Consider the following 18,029-nt stretch of genomic DNA (forward strand, 5'->3'; position numbering starts at 1 on the left):
TCAGTCTATTATTGATTCTAATTCTCTGACTCTCCTGCTGGCAGGTTAGTGACCTCTGCAAGGGAAATTTTTTCTTAAGGTCTGCACGAAGAAGTTGGAGTTTCTTTTTTCAGTGTGTATATCCCAGTACACTGAAAACCCAATTCACCATAGTCCATGGAAGTCCCCAGAAGAACAATGCCCAGTGCTTATTCATAGTCAGGCTGGCTGAGTTTCTGTGTCAAATTTTTTTCATGGGAGGTCAGAGGTCCCAGCTTTTGCAGAAATCTCTGTTAGGGCTTTTACAGGCTTTCTTTCAAATGCAAACAACTGACTTACCTTACTTTGTGTTATGGACCAAATATGTTCCCCTCAAAAGTATTAACCCCCAATGTGGTGATGTTAGGAGGTGAGGTCATTGGGAATTAAGTTTGATGAGGTCATGAGGATGGTGCCCTCATAATGGGGTTAGTGTCTTTATGAGAAGAGAAAGAGACACAAGAGAGCCCTCTCCCTCAAAGGGCACTTGAGCACATCTTAAGAAGGTGTTTGTCTACAAGCCAAGAATCAGGTGCTCGCCATGAACCAAATTTGCCAGAACTTGATCTTGTATTTTCTAATCTCTATAACTGTAAGTAATAAATGTCTGTTGTTTCTGCCACTGTCTATAGTAATATGTTATAGCAACCTGGGTTAGTTTCCTAGATGTATCTAATTAAGAGTAGCATGGGGTGTCCAGATTAAACATTATTTCTGAATATGTCTGTTAAGTTGTTTCAGGATGAGATTAGCATTTGAATTGGTGGACTCAGTAAAATATATTACCTTCCCGATGTGAATGGGCATCATCCACTCTTTTGAGAACATGAATATGACAAAAAGCAGAGAAAAGAGGAATTTGTCCCCTTTATACCTTCTTATCTACTTGAGCAATACATTGGTCTTCCACAGTCCTTAAACTAGGATTTACATCATTGGCTCCTCTAATTCTTGGATCTTTGTATTTGGACAATTCAGTACTCTGTACTTGATTCAATTCAAATACTTCATACGTGATACAATTCAGTATCACTGGCTTTCCTTGGTCTCAGCTTATAGATGGCAGATAATGGGAACTCTCCAGCCTCTTAATCCCCCTTGGTTACCTTAACCGTTCTTGGTTACCTAAAGTAAGATATTCACAAATTACAGATATGAGAGACATCTTTGGTGGGGGAAGTGTCATTATTCTGCCTACCACAAATACACATATGATAGTGAATAAAATGGGAAATACTTACTCCACAATTACTTTCATTGTTAGGTTTATTTTTACAGCCAAATAAAATCCCATGTATGAAGTTGTTTTAGCTTTTATTTTGGTTCCAATATGATGTAGTGTAGCTTGCCATTTAACTAATATATATATATATATATATCCTTTATATATCATATATATCCTTTATATATATATATGTATATATAACATACACATGTAAATCATATAGATATAAACTAATTTATCATGATATATATATAATATTGTATAGCTTTATTTTATTATTTTAATTGATAAAAATATTACATATTCCTAGAGCCCAAATTCAGTGATGAATTTGGGCTGAATTGCTAGGCAATGGATCATGAATAAAGGAAATTTCATAATAAAATTCAAATTCAAATTTTCCTTAATAGACATGGCTGGCTCATATTAGGTACACGGTGTGCACTATTCAGTCAATTGAAGTATTACAATACTTCAGAATACAAACTTAGCTTGATTTTCTAGTTGGATATCATTACCAGATGATTATTTATGTTTATAGGTATTTTTTCCAAACAGTATTTTAAGGCATAACAAAAAGTGTACTAATTGTTGATTATTATCAAATGAGAAATCATTTCAATTTTTATGAATTAGTAAGGAAATTAATAGGAAATTAATAATTTCCTATTGCATATAATTATTAAGAAATAAAATTTAAAGTAAGATAAATTAAATGATAGGATTATAGTGAACTAATGTTATTTTATTCTTTTTCTTCTTTTGGTTCAAATGATTTTAGGCCTGACATGTAGTTTATCCTTGATGGATGAATGGAGACAGTAAGAGAAGGGATGAGATAATAATGGTAAATTCAGTATTGAATCAGAAATATATTGAGATTCTGAGAGAAATCGAGATACGTGCTTCAATCATAGTTTGTCACTACTGAGATTTGTTGGTTGATGAGCTGTCAATGAATCAAAAGGAAAAGATTTTATAAGAAGCAACTAGACTTGCAGAAAAAGCAGTTTAATACCCCAAAGACTGTATAAATAGAATTTATAAAGTAAAAGTGGCAATAAAGTTTGTAGATTAGAAGGGATAGAGTTTAACTTAGTTCTAAAAAAGACAGTCTCTGTATTTCCCCTTTAATATCTAAATTTTTTATAACTACTTTTAAATGTGATAATGAGTCTCAGCTTTTTTCTCTAAGTAAAGAGGTATGTGTATGCAAAACATGATAAACTACAAGTTATAATTTTGCCCCAAACCAGTCCATTTTAGTTCCATTAGTAAAATATTTTCTATGGTCAATTTAAATCAAGTCTGTGTTATCCACGAGTCATGAATAATTGAAATTCACAGATTTTCCATGGATTTAACTCTGTTGAAAGTTCTGAACAAGACATCCACTAAAGTCGTTACCAGAGAGGAAAACATGGCTTTGGGTAAGATAATAATTTTTTTTTTTTAACTTCATGAATCGAGAAGTGGATTATCTTGGTCATCCCACAAAACACTGAAAGTTTTTGTCATCCTCATGACATTAATCAACTACTAATTCCTGATGTTCTCTAAAACTTTCGTTTATACCTACTGTTTTTATGTGCTGTTCTTGGTCGTTCATTTGTGTCTGATTCTTTGAGACTGCATGGACTTTAGCCCACCAAGTTCCTCAGTCCATAGGGATTCTCCAGGCAAGATTACTAGAGTTGTCATGCCCTCCCCCTGGGGATATTCCCAATCCAGGGATTGAATCCAGGTCTCCTTCATTGCAGGTGGATTATTTCACTGTCTGAGCCACCCAGGAAGCTCATACCTATTGCTTACTTCACCAAAATTTATGATGAATTCTGAAGACTTGTGTCTTTGTTCACAAAATTATCTTTTTTCTGAAATTACCCTTTTTCTGAAAAAATCTCAGAAGTCAAGAACAGACCTATTTAAGTGATATGATTAACTTGTTAGTCTGTATGTCTAAAAGGAAGATGGGTTTTTGAAGAACAATCTACACTTGAGATTCTTCAATTTGGGAAACTTATATTTTAAAAGAACTGCTCATTATCCTTTATTGAGTAATGTCTTGGATTATTCTGGGCAGACCACAAGGCCAAGATCTCCCCAAAATCCATGTTGTTTGATACATTTCAATGTTGGTTCACAAGCTCACAGAAATATCCTGCCCATCTGGGTTCTAAACCTTGCTCACAACCATCAAGCTTCATTTTAGTCTGTCTGCTTCAACAGAAATAGTTGATATCTTGATAGGAAATGGGAGACGATACCACAGGAATATGTTGAATCTGCCGACTTTCCAACATCATTAGCTAGTGAAATCTGTATAAAGCAATGAGTTCGTTCCAATAGTAGTTACTTAAGTTACACAGAGGATCATCTATGTTAATGGAACATTTCGTTTTGTTTTCCTTTAGAATCAATAAAATGCTCTAGCTTAAATGTTAAATTTGAGGATGCATAGGAAGTCAGAAAAGCAATTTTCTCATTAGCAATTGCATATATAAAATAGAACTTAAAATTGATTTATTAAATTGGAGCATTTGTACCTGGAGATATAACCTTCCCTGATTTAACATTTGAAATAAAGTACACAAAATAATTCTGAATAGAATTCATTGAATAAAGACATCTAATTCATGTATATAATAAAATTTTAAATATTACATTGTGGCAGAAAGACATAGTAGAAAGGAAATGGAATTTGGTGTCAGACATAGTTGGATTTCATTCATAGTCCCTTCACTGACTTCCCTGGGGGCTCAGATGGTAAAGCGTTTGCCTACAATGCAGGAGACCCGAGTTCAATCCCTGGGTTGGGAAGATCACCTGGAGAAGGAAATGGCAACCCACTCCAGTATTCTTGTCTGGAAAATCCCACGGATGGAGGAGCCTGGTAGGCTACAGTCCATGGGGTCACAAAGAGTTGGACATGACTGAGTGACTTCACTTTTACTTTCCCTCCATTTACTAGATTTTTTTTTTTCCATGCCACATGATATGTAGGATCTTAGTTCCCTCACCAGGGATTTAACCTAGGCCCCAGTATTGGAAGAGCAGAGTCTTAACAACTGGATCACTAGGAAAGTCCCTTACTAGATCTTTAAGGCATGTAAGGTACTTAAAATATTAGAGGAAATCTTAAAAATATCTGGAATGAGTCTTACTGTCTAGAAATGATTTTGATTAGGTGAAGTCTATTCTGTGCTGGAGGGTAGAGCTGAATTTGATATATGGCCCAGCCTCACATTTTGGTCTATTTGTTCTCTGAGCAGGTAGTTTGGACTAGGCAACAAACTAATCCTTTGAGATACAAGGAATGAGACAAGGAAAACCCTGTCATTGTGGAGTCTATGATCAAGTTGACAATAATGGCATTTTAAAAATCATATAGATTTGATCTTACTGGCTGGAGACATATTTTATTTACTCCTATACTTCTATAGTCAGTTTCCAATCTCAGTGTTTTCTTCATCTCTTGCAAAAAAAGTGAAAGTGTTAGTTGCTCTGCCATGCCCACATCTTTGCGACCCCGTGGACTGTAGTCCACCAGGCTGCTCTGTCCATAGGGTGTTCCAGGCAAGAATACTGAAGCTGGCTGCCACTTCCTCTTCCAGGGAATCTTCCCAACCCAGGGATTGAACATGCATCTCTTAAGATTCCTGCATTGGCAGATGGATTCTTCACCACTGAGCCACCCTGGAAGCCAGTGCTGACCATAAAATACCAGATAAGGAAAACTCTTCAGATTATACATTTGGCGATAATATTTACATTGCTCACAAAATTTAAACACAAGACCTTACACAGAAACAGGCAACAATGGTAAAGTTGTTCAATGAAACTCAATGAAACAATATATTCATCTGTTAAATAGAGTATGATAATAAATTTCCTGAAGGATTGTTTTACATTTAAAAGAAATAACCCAAGTGCAGTGACTAACAGAAGATATTTTGTGGGTTCTCAATAAAAATCACTTTTCTCCTCCTCTTCTATTTCCACCCTCAGTTGCCAACAACTTCTTGAGTATCTGCTGTAATGTGGTACTACATGAGAATTGGGGAAGTACCCAAAGAATATTGAGTAGATTTGTAAATGGAAATTAAATTATTAGAAGTAAAGAAACAGGAAGTAAAATTAGTGAACTAGTTGTGGTAGTCTAGAATTTCTACCAAAAGTTAAATTCTAGGATATTCAAATAGACCACAAAAATATATTTGAGGTGGTTATAAAAATTTGCTATGGAAAATACTTCATAAATTTTTACTAGAATTTTTATGACTTATTCCCTTCCTCAAAACATTAAGGATTGAAACCAATAAACTGTGAACATTTACTGACCAAAAAAGATTTTAAATGCTCTTATTTCTTCTTTTTTATCCCCAATACAAATATTATATCATATGTCCAATAGGACATGCTTAGCAAATTCACATTCCTCTTGACTATTCTTGAGTACATGGATTCCATTTTCCAATCTTCCCTTTAAGCTATGTGGGGCTATGTTTCTGAGTTCTAGCCAATGATATTATTAGTATGTGCTGTAGAATGAATGTATCCTCCAAAATCCACATATTAAAAATGCACCCAAGGCTGAATCATGTCAGTGTATGGCAAAAACCACTACAATATTGTAAAGTAATTTGCCTCCAATTAAAATAAATAAATTAAAAAAATAAAACCTAATCCCCAGTGTGATGATATTTGTAAGTCGGGCTTTTGAGGGGTAACTAGGTCATGAGCGTGGAGCCCTCATGAGTCAGATTAGTGCCATTATACAAGAGACTCTAGAGATTTTCCTCCCCTCTTCCACCATGTAGTGTTAGTCGCTCAGTTGTGCCTGACTCTTTGCAACCCCATGGACTGTAACCCACCAGATTCCTCTGTCCATGGAGTTGTCCAGGTAAGAATACTGGACTGAGTAGCCATTCCTTTCTTCAGGGGGCCTTCCCAACTGAGTTCATACCTTGGTCTCCTACATGGCGGGTAGATTCTTTACCATTTGAGCCACCAGGAAGCCTTCCACCATGTAAGGACACAGAGAAAAGACAGGGGTCTATGAGTCGGGAAGTGGGCACTCACTAGACACTGAATCTGCAGGTGTCCTGATCTTAGATGTTTCAATTTCCCCAGAATTATGAAAAATAAATGTTTGTTGTATATAAGCCACCCAGTTTGTATTATTCTGGTTCCAACAAACTAAGACAATGTGTTAACAGAAGTCAAATGTGCCTTTCTTACACATGGGCCATACAAAACTTTTGTATTTTTTTGATAGACACTATTGCTGCAAAACTTAGCAGTTTAAAATAACCTCTTCATTTTTCCCAAATTGTGGAGGTGGGGGCAGTCAGAACTTTCAGAAAGGATTGATTTGGCTATTCTAAGGTAGACTCTTTTATGAAGTTGGAGTCACCTGAATGCTCCTCTGACTGGAGATCTCAAGTAATTCATGTGTCTTTATGCTGATGCTGTCTGTCAGCTAGAAGTTCAGCCAAGAATTGTGACTGAAGGATCTATACGGGGCATTCCAGTAAGGTGGACTCAGGGTAGCTGTAATTTCTAAATGGCATCTGCCTTCTCCAAAACTAAACATCTTGAGTTGTTGTTGTTCAGTCACTCGGTTGTGCCCGACTCTTTAAGACCCTAGTGGGTGCAGCAAGCTAAGCTTCTGTGTCCTTCACTATCTCCCAGAGTTTGCTTAAACTCATGTCTATCGAATCGGTGAAGTCACCCAACCATCTCATCTTTTGTTGCCTGCTTCTCCACTTGACCTTAATCTTTCCCAGTATCACGGCCTTTTCTAGTGAGTAAGCTCTTTGCATTAGGTGGCAAAAGTATTGAAGCTTCACTTTTAGCATTAGTCCTTCCAGTGAATATTCAAGATTGGTTTCCTTTAGGACTGACTGGTTTAGAACACCAGGCAAAGGTAGGATCTACTTTTGTGAACTAGTCTCAGCAGTCACATAGTATTACTGCACCACACTGGATTAACTGAATTCCACTCAGACTTCTGGAATAGAACATAAACTTTACATTTTGATAGAAGTATCAAATAATGTGGGAGTCATTTTTATATACTCCAACTCTGCTTTTTTCTTGCTTCTAGTCATCTGCATATAGATGTTTGGTGTAACATGGAAGTTATATGTAGAATTTGCAAAAGATTCCCCTTTTCTAAGACCTTGACGAAAACTATGTGAGGAGGAATTGTTCACTCTTTCATTCCCATAAGAGAGGCATTATTTAGTCTTTCAGTTATGTCCAACTCTTTTAAGAACCCATGGGCTGTAAGACCATCAGGCTCTTCTGTCCATAGAATTTCTCAGTAAAGAATATTGGAGTAGGTTGCCATTTCCTTCTCCAGGGGATCTTCCCAACCTGGGAATTGAAACATGCACTCCTGCATTGACCGGTGGATTCTTCACCACTGAGCCACCAGGGAAGCCCAGAGAAAGGCATAGCTTACTATTATCTGTAAGATAGGGTACGTTTTATTCATATCTGTTAAGATGGTGTTTTCTAACACACACACACACACACACACACACACACACACACACATTGTTTTTGATTCTCAAGAAGTACTCTTTAGTATCATTTTTCCAACAAAAAGTTTTGGGTTCATAAACAACACACCTTTTTTGTGAAATCCAGATTGGGACATATGACATATTTCAAATGTATCTGAGTAAACACTATAACTTTGTGTTGTAATTTAGAGAATAGTTAAAACAGTTATAACACTGTGTGCCAAGTCATTTCGGTCATGTCTGACTCTTTGCGACCACATGGACTGTAGCCCACCAGGCCCCTCTGTCCATGGGATTCTCCAGGCAAGAATACTGGAGTGGATTGCTTTGCCCTCCTTCAGGGGATCTTCCCAACCCAGGGATCAAACCACTTCTCTTATGTCTCCTGCTGGCAGACATGTTCTTTACCACTAGCACCACCTGGGAAAGCCAATTATAACATTTACTGTTATTATAATATTGATATGGAGAAGGAAATATCAACCCATTCCAGTATTCTTGCCTGGAGAATTCAATGGACAAAGGAACCTCGTGGGCTATACCCATGGTGTTGCAAAGAGTCAGATTTGACTGAGCACACAGCATAATATTGATAACTGATAATAATTAGCAATTAAATTCTATGAAAGTTCTATTCATTTGATATTTTTATTTATGCAGGTAACAGTGTTGTGTAGTTTGTTATAAAATATACTTGCAAACACTCTGTACTTGAAGGACATGAAAAATATAAAATGCAGTATCTCTATTTAATAATAAAGTATAAAATTAATTTTCATTGGTAATATAATTTTTTCATTTAGCTATTTGGCTTTTGGCTACTTATATTTCTTGTTTTAAATTTGTATTTTGGAGTACAGTTTATTAAAAATGTTGTGTTGGTTTCAAGTGCACAACAAAGTGATCCAGTTAAACATGTACCTGTATCTATTCTTTTTCAAATTATTAATATTTTCCCATTTAGGTTATTACAGAGTATTGAGCCAAGTTCCCCATGCTATCAACTGCATTTCTATTAAAAAATGATCTTATATCAAGTATGATGTTAAAATTCAGGCATGTCTCCAATTTTACTTTTTAAAGTGCAATTATTTAAAAATTTCTGCTTTATTCAGAGGAACTATTTGAATTCTTATTTGAATTTTTTGTACATTCTAAATCTGCTTCCATTTTGTCAGTTGAAAACATACTCTTTTCCTAAGACTTCTGAAAAAAAATAAACCATCTACTAATCCCACAGCAAAATGATTCATTCCTTGTGAAATGGCCGATATAGTAAATAATGATACATATCACTTGTTAGAATTCTAATTGTGTGTGTGTGTGTGTGTGTGTGTGTGTGTTGTACTAGCTTGAAGCTTCTCTGAGATCAGGAGTTGTGCTTTATTTTTATTATCTTGACAAGTATTTTTTCTAGCACATGTTTCTTATAGTAAATGATCAGTAAATATTTATGACTTACATTCATGAAAATACAAATTCAACTTCCAAAAGGAGAGAGCTAGTGGGGAGAATATATTCTTAGGCAGTTCTAAGATAATGGAAGGAACACTTTAATAAATGGCTTTTCTACTTGCTTAGACAAATTCACTGTCATTATTTTTGTAGTAAATATCTACAAAAATGAAAGTTTGAATGAAAGTTTGGTCGGCCTTGTTGTTAAACCTTAATTTAAAATGGCTAATTATAATCATTAAATTCTTGTTTTCTGTGTAACATGGATAACACTTTCTTATGTGTTATGGATAAATGAAAATGTTTGCAAATAAATGCAACCAAAGTGAGTACTCTCCACTCAGCTGAAAATACCCACAAGGATATATCAAGGAGGGATTATCATGGAGAACATGATGTTTCCTAGGGGCCTCTTGAGCATTCTGAATTATAGCAAATTTTGCACTGGAGGTTGCCAGAAAAATGCAAGTGTTTCGTCCTTCCAAAGCACTCCCTGGTTAACCTAGTTATTATTTTTCTATGACGAGACTAACCAAATCAATCTGCTGGCAGACAATACTGTATTGATGTGCTCAGATGTTAGTCGTGTCCTACTCTTTGTGACCCCATGGACTGTAGCCCGCCAGCCTCTTCTGTTCATGCGATTCTCCTGGCAAGAATACTTGAGTAGGGTACCATTTCCTCCTCTAGGGGATCTTCCTGACCCAGGGATCAAACCTGAATCTCTTGGGTCTCCTGAATTGGCAGGCAGATTCTCTACCAACGCTGCCACCTGGGAAGCCCACTGTATAGATGGGAAATGTATTTCCTTTCAGGTCTTTCCTATATAAATGTGTAAATGCTAAGATTAAAAAATGAGTGGTTCAATCTTTACCTCTTCTCATTTTTCTTATCAACTCTTTTATGATTAGCAGCAGTGAAAGTTGCTCAGTCATGTCCAACTCTTTGCAACCTCATGGCTTATACAGTCCGTGGAATTCCCCAGGCCAGAATACTAGAATGGGTAACCTTTCCCTTCTCCAGGGGCTCTTCCCAACCCAGGGATTGAACCCAGGTCCCCCGCATTGCAGGAGGATTCTTTACTAGCTGAGACATTGATTATTTCCTCATTAAATTAAAAGGCTCAGTTTCTGAAGGCTGATTTGGCTATGATGGAAAGAAAATAAGGGACCATAAGGGATAACTCACTTAATTCAAAGATAATTGTCTCATGACTTACATTTTGCAATTCAAATAGAATTTAACAATGGAAATAAGTGAAAAAGATAGCCTGTGTGTGTGCCAAGTCTCTTCAATCATGTGCAAATCTTTGCAACCCCATGGACTATAGCCAGCCAGGCACCTCTGTATGAGATTCTCCAGGCAAGAATACTGGAGTGGATTGCCATGACCTCCTGCAGGGGATCTTCCTGATCTGAGGGTGAAACTTGAGTCTCTTATGTCTCCTGCATTTGCAGGGTTTTTAACCACTAGCACCACCTGGGAAGCTCAAATAAGATAGAAGTCAGCATAAATCTATAGCTGATTAAAAAACAAGGGAGGGAATAAGGCATTAAACTTACTCTAAATAAAACTAAAACTGAGTACACTTACAACTGATAGAGAGGAAGTTGCTCTATTTATTAAACAAAATGAAACATATTAATGACATGCATACTATTATATTAAACTGAATTAATGTGAAATGATAGCATATATGTTAATCAGCATCCTTTTCAAACGATAATTTTATATTAATATATTCATATTATTTTTTCTCCTATATTTTGTATTTAATGGGAATGCAAAGGATATTTTTATCCTATTGAGGGCTTATTTAGACATAGTTAGACCCCAATGTAGGTTGTTTTTTTTTTTTTTTAATGTTGTTTCACTTGGTAAGCTATATTGTAGAATAGAAAGAAATCTGTGTAAAAATGTGTTTAGAAAAGATTGCATATTTTACTTCCCATGCCTTTAGGGATTAACAAAAACTCTTCATATGGTCTACTAAGTAATATGGAAAAGCAATGTATTTAACCTTTTCTTTTTAACCTAGAGTTTCCTAAATGTATTTGATTAAAAAAAATTATTTTGCAGTATTAAAACCTGTGCAACCATGTTGCTTGACATACAGTTTGGGAAAGACTGTTTTAGGCAATCTTTTGCTTTACCCTCATATGGAACATTTGTGTCATCTGTTTTTCTTAACAGTGAGATTTTGAAAGTAAAAGCATTGTTCAGTAGTGCCAATTGAATTTGGCAGCTAGGAGAATATTTTCATGATGACTTTTGAAGCTAAGAGCTGAGATTTCTCTTGGTAAAATCCTATTTAATCATAATCTCTTAAAGCTTCAAAACCATCTTTGAGAGCCAGTGAATAGCCACAGGGATTGCAAAATGAATGCTTTCATGTGTGGGGTCCCATTGGATCCTGTAAACTTTTACCATATTTTCTATCTCTAGATTCAGTTCTCATTGCACTCTGAGGGGAGAGATGGAGAGAGAGAGGGAGGGGGAGACAATATACTTGTATTTATAAAATCTGAGATTGGAAAGTTAATTTTCTTTACTCCAATCTACAACTGTTAAATCTGTTGTTTAAATTGCATGTCAAAAATGAATACTACAGGGTATTTGTTCTGAAGTTCTTGGTTAGTATTAACTGGATAGACTGATAAGATTCATTTTAACTGTGAAGTCATACTTAGGTATTTTATTCATGTCATTTTGGATTTTACCTAGGTGGTGGGCTGTAAATATAGGATGATGGCATTGGTGAGGGTGAGTCCTTGTGCACACTTTTACACATATTTCTTTATTTCAATAGAGATAACTACATTATTCCAGTATTTTAGCAAACTTGGACTTTGAATGGTTATAAATTTGTATCATGCATGTAATTATATTAGAAATATATATTCTTAGAAAGAATGTACAAGTAACCTTCCTACACATCTCTCTTAACATCACTCCTTTCTAAAATATCTTCTGGGGCTGGTTATTTGAGGGCACCAGCAAAGCATTGTCCCCCATTTATTGAATGATGGTTCTGGTGTTCTGAGTGATTTGAGCACTGATTCAGCTTTATCACCCAAGACAGTTTACTTTATCTCTTTGACTCTGTGCTTAAATATCAATACAATGGATTTGACTATAGAACATACCACATTACATTGTTATAAATAAATGGGATACTGTGCATAAAGATTTTGAAGCAGGTATTAAAAAATAAGTGCTAATATAATTGGTGATATTTTATTACTGTATAAAATATCTTTCCCTCGAATCCCTTCTCATCCCTTTAAACTCTACAAAGCTAAACTTTTAAAAGTCTTCCAAACTTTGCTACGCATCAGAATATGCATAAGAACTAGTTTAAATAAAAGAAAGAAAGGCAAAACCAAAACAAACCAAAAACAGATTCCGGAGATCTACCTACATTCTTCCTTGAAGTCAAATATTGAAGTAGGGTTCCTTTCTATGAAGATTTGTACCAAGCTTTCATGATGTATCTTATGCAAGAACTTTTAGTGTAGTTGTATTATAAATTTGTTTAATTGCCAAGTTAGTTTCTGCCTCCAAATACCTCAAGTCCACTTCCTCATTGTCATATCCCTGATCAGCAGTTTTTCTTTCAGAAATTCCTTTGTTCTTCTGCCTTTGCTTTAAACAAACTCATAGCAGTTACAGTTTAAAAATGTTTTAAAATATTTGTTATATGCAGTATATAAAATACAATGTTTACTTATTTTTTCAATAAATCTTTCTCTCTGATCAATATAAATGCTATGAAAATTTTCCCTTGTTCTAGGTTGACTCTTACTGTCTTTTGCCTCAATTTGTTATAGCTTACTGTGAAGATTCTCTACTCAGAAGTCATCTTAACATTATTTCCCCATTATTCTTAGATGTAGATTTTAGCTTTTTTTCCAGCAAAGCAAATTATTTGCTTTTTCTGCAGCACAGTTTCATTCATCCTCCCAAACCATACATAGCTTGTTCCTCTTTTTAATTAATCAGACATATTACCTCTTTAAAAACATGATGGAAGATTTTTCTTATTTAGATATATGACCTGTAGCATGAAGTTTCATGCAAAAGTGAAAGTGAAAGTCACTAACTTCTGTCCAACTCTTTGCCACCCAGAATTCTCTGGTCCAGAATACTGGAGTGGGTAGCCTTTCCCTTCTCCAGAGGATCTTCCCAACTCAGGGATCGAACCCAGGTCCCCTGCATTGCAGGTGGATTCTTTACCAGCTGAGCCATCAGGGAAGCCCAGGAATATTGAGGTGGATGGCCTATCACTTCTGCAGGGGATCTTCTTGGCCCAGGAATCGAACCGGGGGCACCTGCATTGCAGGATTCTTTTTTTTTTTCATTTATTTTTATCAGTTGGAGGCTAATTACTTTACAACATTGCAGTGGGTTTTGTCATACATTGACATGAATCAGCCATGGATTTACATGTATTCCTCATCCCGATCCCCCCTCCCACCTCCCTCTTTACCTGATCCCTCTGGGTCTTCCCAGTGCACCAGGCCCGAGCACTTGTCTCACGCATCGCAGGGATTCTTTATCAGCTGAGCTACAAGGGTCCCAAGTAGAAATAGATTAGAGTACTCTGCTTGGGCATGGTGGAGGACATAACTTATAATTTGGTAATATTACTGTTTAGAAAGAGATTGAAGGAAACTTCCCTGGTGGTCCACTAGTTAAGAACCTGCCTGCCAATGCAGGGGACCTGGGTTCCGTCCCTGTCTGGGAAGGTCACACATGCCAAGGAGCAGCTAAGCCTGTATGCCACAACTTCGGAGCCCATGCGCCTAGAGCTTCCCCACAAGGGAAGACATTGCATGAGAAGTCCTCTGCATCAAAGACTAGCCCCGCTCGCTGCAACTGGAAAAAGACCGCACACAGCAACACAGAACAAGCACAGCCGAAATACATAAACAGTCACTGTTTAAAAAGGTTGAGGTGTCACAGTCTGTTGAGGAATATTCTATGTGAATTTTTAACTTAGGAGTGTTTAATAAAGTGTGACAGTGTTAGTCACTCAGTCGTGCCTGACTCTCGCGACCCCCGGGACAGCAAGCAGCCCACCAGGCTTCTCTATCCATAGCATTTTCCAGGCAAGAACCCTGGAGTGGGTGGCCATTTCCTTCTCCAGGCAATCTTCCTGACCCAGGGATTGAACCCGGGTCTCCTGCACTGCAGGCAGATTCTTTACTGACTGAGCTACCAGGGAAGCCCTAATAGACCTAAAAGTGTTTAATGTGTGTTAGTCACTCAGTCATGTCCAACTCTTTGTGATCCCTTGGACTGTAGACCTCTTGCTCCTCTGTCCATGGGATTCTCTAGGCAACAACATTGGAGTGGGTTGTCATTTTCTTGCCCAGGGAAAAGTTTTTAATAGATATCTATCAAATATAGGGAATAGCAGTATTATGACTTGGAATGAACCAGGGTAGAATCATTTAAATGAGATGCAAGAAGAAGTTTCTGAAAGAAGAGGTCACAATTGGAAAAGTATAAAAGGATGTAACATGTTTCATATAGTCTAATTTTTTTTCTGAAATATGGAACATTGATATCTAACAGAAGAGTAGGGTAGAAGGAATATAAGAGACTTAGCACCAAAATTCCATTTGTGTGTTTGATTACATAATCCTAATCCAAGGTTTAGAGTAGAATATGGGCACTGGCTACAGAGATTTTGCTCAAGTAACTGTATTGTAAGTCGTCTGTTGCAATTGAGGCTGGGACTGGTGCAGTGAGCCCCATGACTCAATTTGCCATAAAGTAGAATGATGACAGTGGTTGAAGATTTAAATAAAATGGAAGCCCAAGAATTTGTAATAGCACCCACCAACACAATTATAATTTTTCTCGAACAGTGAAAACCACCTGAATTTTTGGTAGGATGTCTAATAGCATCTCCAAATATCTAAAACCTAGTTCACAGAAACTTGTAGCAAAAGGAATTATGTAGATGTGATTAAATTAAGGGTATTGAGATACTGAGATTATCCATATATGCCATAAATATAATTGAGTGTTTTTTTAAGTGGAATTCAGAGTTTGATTTGACTACAGAACAAAAGACAATGTGTGAACTGAAGTAAGAAACTATGCTGCTCTCTTTGCTGATGAAGAAAAGAGTCATGAGTCAAAGAATGTAAGAAATGTAGCTAAAAGCTGGAAAAGTTATGAAATTGATCTTCCCAGAGACTCTCTAGAGGGAACCTGGCACTTCTGTCACTTTGATTTCAGCCCAGGGAAACTGATTTTGGATGACCCTAAAAAGTGTGATCGTTTCAAGAGAAGTATGCTGTTTTAAGGTCCCAAGTTTGGGGTTATTTGTTAAAACAGGCATGGGACACTAAAGACCCCTCCCCCTTTTTTTAATGGAAGAAGAATGGGCATTGACTGAATTCTGAGGAAATGTGGCCACCCAGTAGTATGGATGAACAGGAAACAGGTAATTTGAAGTTATTAGTGAGAGAGAATTGATGACAAAATAAGGTAGCTTATTCAGAATAAGTTGAGGGCTAGTAGCTGAGGCTGTGAAAGTGAGATTCAGAGAGAAAGGAAAGACCATGGGGTCACAAAGAGTTGGATACAACTGAGTGATTTTCATTTTCACTGTACTGAGATTAAAGGAGGTGAAATGAAAGTAATAACTGATAGATCTGAAGGAACAATTTTTATAGTAACCAGGCATTATTAGGATTTTAGAACCCACAGATAGAGCCCAGTATGAGGCAGTGTAGCGGAGCTGAGGCTCTCAGATAGAACTGCTGAGACCTGAGTGTTCTATTCTTAATTCTTCTGTCCTTTTCCCTTTCAGGTCACCCTCAGATAACCTGAAAGTAGCAAAAAAAATATTATGCAATGACTAAAAAGTTGGAGCTGTGCAGTGAGTTCTATTTATTCACTTATTAAATATTATTTAAAAGTATTTGGGATATTATCTCTATTTTACTATTATAAAAATGAGTATGTAAAAAATGTGTGATAGTAAAAATCATAAATAAACTGACTATCAATTTGTATAGGAATGCAGAAATAACTGTTGGTCTATTTTGTATGTATACAGTTTGGTGTTAATTTACTAATCCAATTTATTATATGAGCATTCATTTTCCTAAAGCTTGGGTCTTTCCTTTCTGCTCCTTAAGGCAATAATACCAGGAGAAAATTGGCATCATCTTTTGCTTCTTAAGATGTATTAACATATAAAAAAGAGATTGAAAGGAGACTAAGAAGATTTATGAGACTAGCAAGATTTATAAAAGATCAGCGGGAAGTAAATAGCACTGACATAAGTCCTTTAATAAAAAGAGCCCTCTTAGTCTTTGAGACCTTTGAATCCAGTTCTTTGTGACTCATCCCAGTAATTATTGCACGGGTAAGTTATTGTGCCCTAAGACACACAACTGAATTGTTCTCCATGTAATATAGAAAGTTCTCTGCCACATGGTATACATTTCTAAGATTTTTAGCTGGGCTTCTTTGGGTCCCATTGTATCTACTATAATGCAATTCTCCACAGGTTATGGAACTTGGCCCACAGGCATCATGAGATTATTTACAACATGTCACATAGGATAGTTAGATTTAGCAATATAACTCCTGGAACATAATAATGAATTTCCTGATTATTTTTAACAAATGAGGCTTACATCTTAATTTTCACAATACTGGGAAATAAGCTACTCTAACTGAACCCATTCTCAGGTTATCTTTTCATATTTAGTTGATGAAGGAATTGTTCATCCTATAAAGTTAGCACATTTTATAGGAACTTATTATTAGTTTGGGTTGTTCAATCAAAAGACTGTGCAGCAAGGAAGTGTGTATTTTTAAAGAAAATGTCTTCTGTGAGAGCTGAGTTTTTGTTGACACAACAGAAGACAGTTATTCAGCATTTTTTGATGTGCCACAGTTTCCAGTTTTTCAATATTTAATTTTATTTTATTTTTGTTTTTTTGCTTTACATCTAAGTTTGGGTTTGTATCTTTTCCTTCTAACTCTTCATGTGGCAGACTTTCTGTTGTCTCACAGCTTTCTCATTTACAGAAAAGAACACTTGCTCCTCTGAAATCATTGTCATATATTAGGCTAATGCTGTTGTCCCCACCTGGAACTGAATTGCTTGGTGGAACATTTGCTTTCACTGTTTGTGCAATATGCATTTATTCCTTTTATGAATGCTTTAAAGTCCATTGAGATTAAAAAAAAATAAAGAAAATGTCTTTAATTAGTATTATTACAAGAGTAATGTATTCTGTTGCAAAACTTTATAAAAATATATAAGTGTAGAACATTGAAAGTAACAGTCAGTAGTCCTTTAGGCTGTAACCAACAATTATTTGATAACATTTTCTCATTCAAAGTCAACATTAGTCTTACACATTTGGTCTTGAAATCTGTTTCATTTACTAGTTATAAGAAACTGTTTATAGATGTTTTGTGACTCTTTAATATTCCAAACTATATATAATTATAATTTTTAAAAGTTCTGTTAATAAACATTAATGTTTATTTCATGTTTTACTAACACAGAACACATTTCTAATTATTTTTTTCTCTTGGTCAAATTAAATTTTGAGAACTGAAGTTGATTTGGAATATTATGTCCTAACATTGTACTCTAACTTCACTACACTTTTGTGTTTGGACTTGTAGATATTTTCCACTGAATATTTTACTACTCTGTAAAGGGAATAATGAAATACATTTAGCATTTCAAACTTCAATTGATTTTATTGTTAAGTCAAATGACATTAAACATTTTAAAAAATAAAGTGTATGAT

The 18,029-nt window shown here is 35.8% G+C and overlaps 1 long non-coding RNA gene across 1 annotated transcript; it reads left to right on the plus strand.

Moving 5' to 3' along the window:
• The first annotated feature begins 484 nt into the window (after nucleotides 1-484).
• LOC110152185 (uncharacterized) lies at nucleotides 485-16,615 on the plus strand. The gene is made up of 4 exons (XR_002318294.2): nucleotides 485-610; nucleotides 2,591-2,673; nucleotides 16,061-16,129; nucleotides 16,392-16,615. It is a non-coding gene; the product is annotated as an uncharacterized lncRNA (long non-coding RNA).
• Nucleotides 16,616-18,029: the final 1,414 nt, after the last annotated feature.

Source organism: Odocoileus virginianus, chromosome 21 (assembly GCF_023699985.2).
Source record: "Odocoileus virginianus isolate 20LAN1187 ecotype Illinois chromosome 21, Ovbor_1.2, whole genome shotgun sequence".
Classification (NCBI taxonomy): Eukaryota; Metazoa; Chordata; class Mammalia; order Artiodactyla; family Cervidae; genus Odocoileus; species Odocoileus virginianus.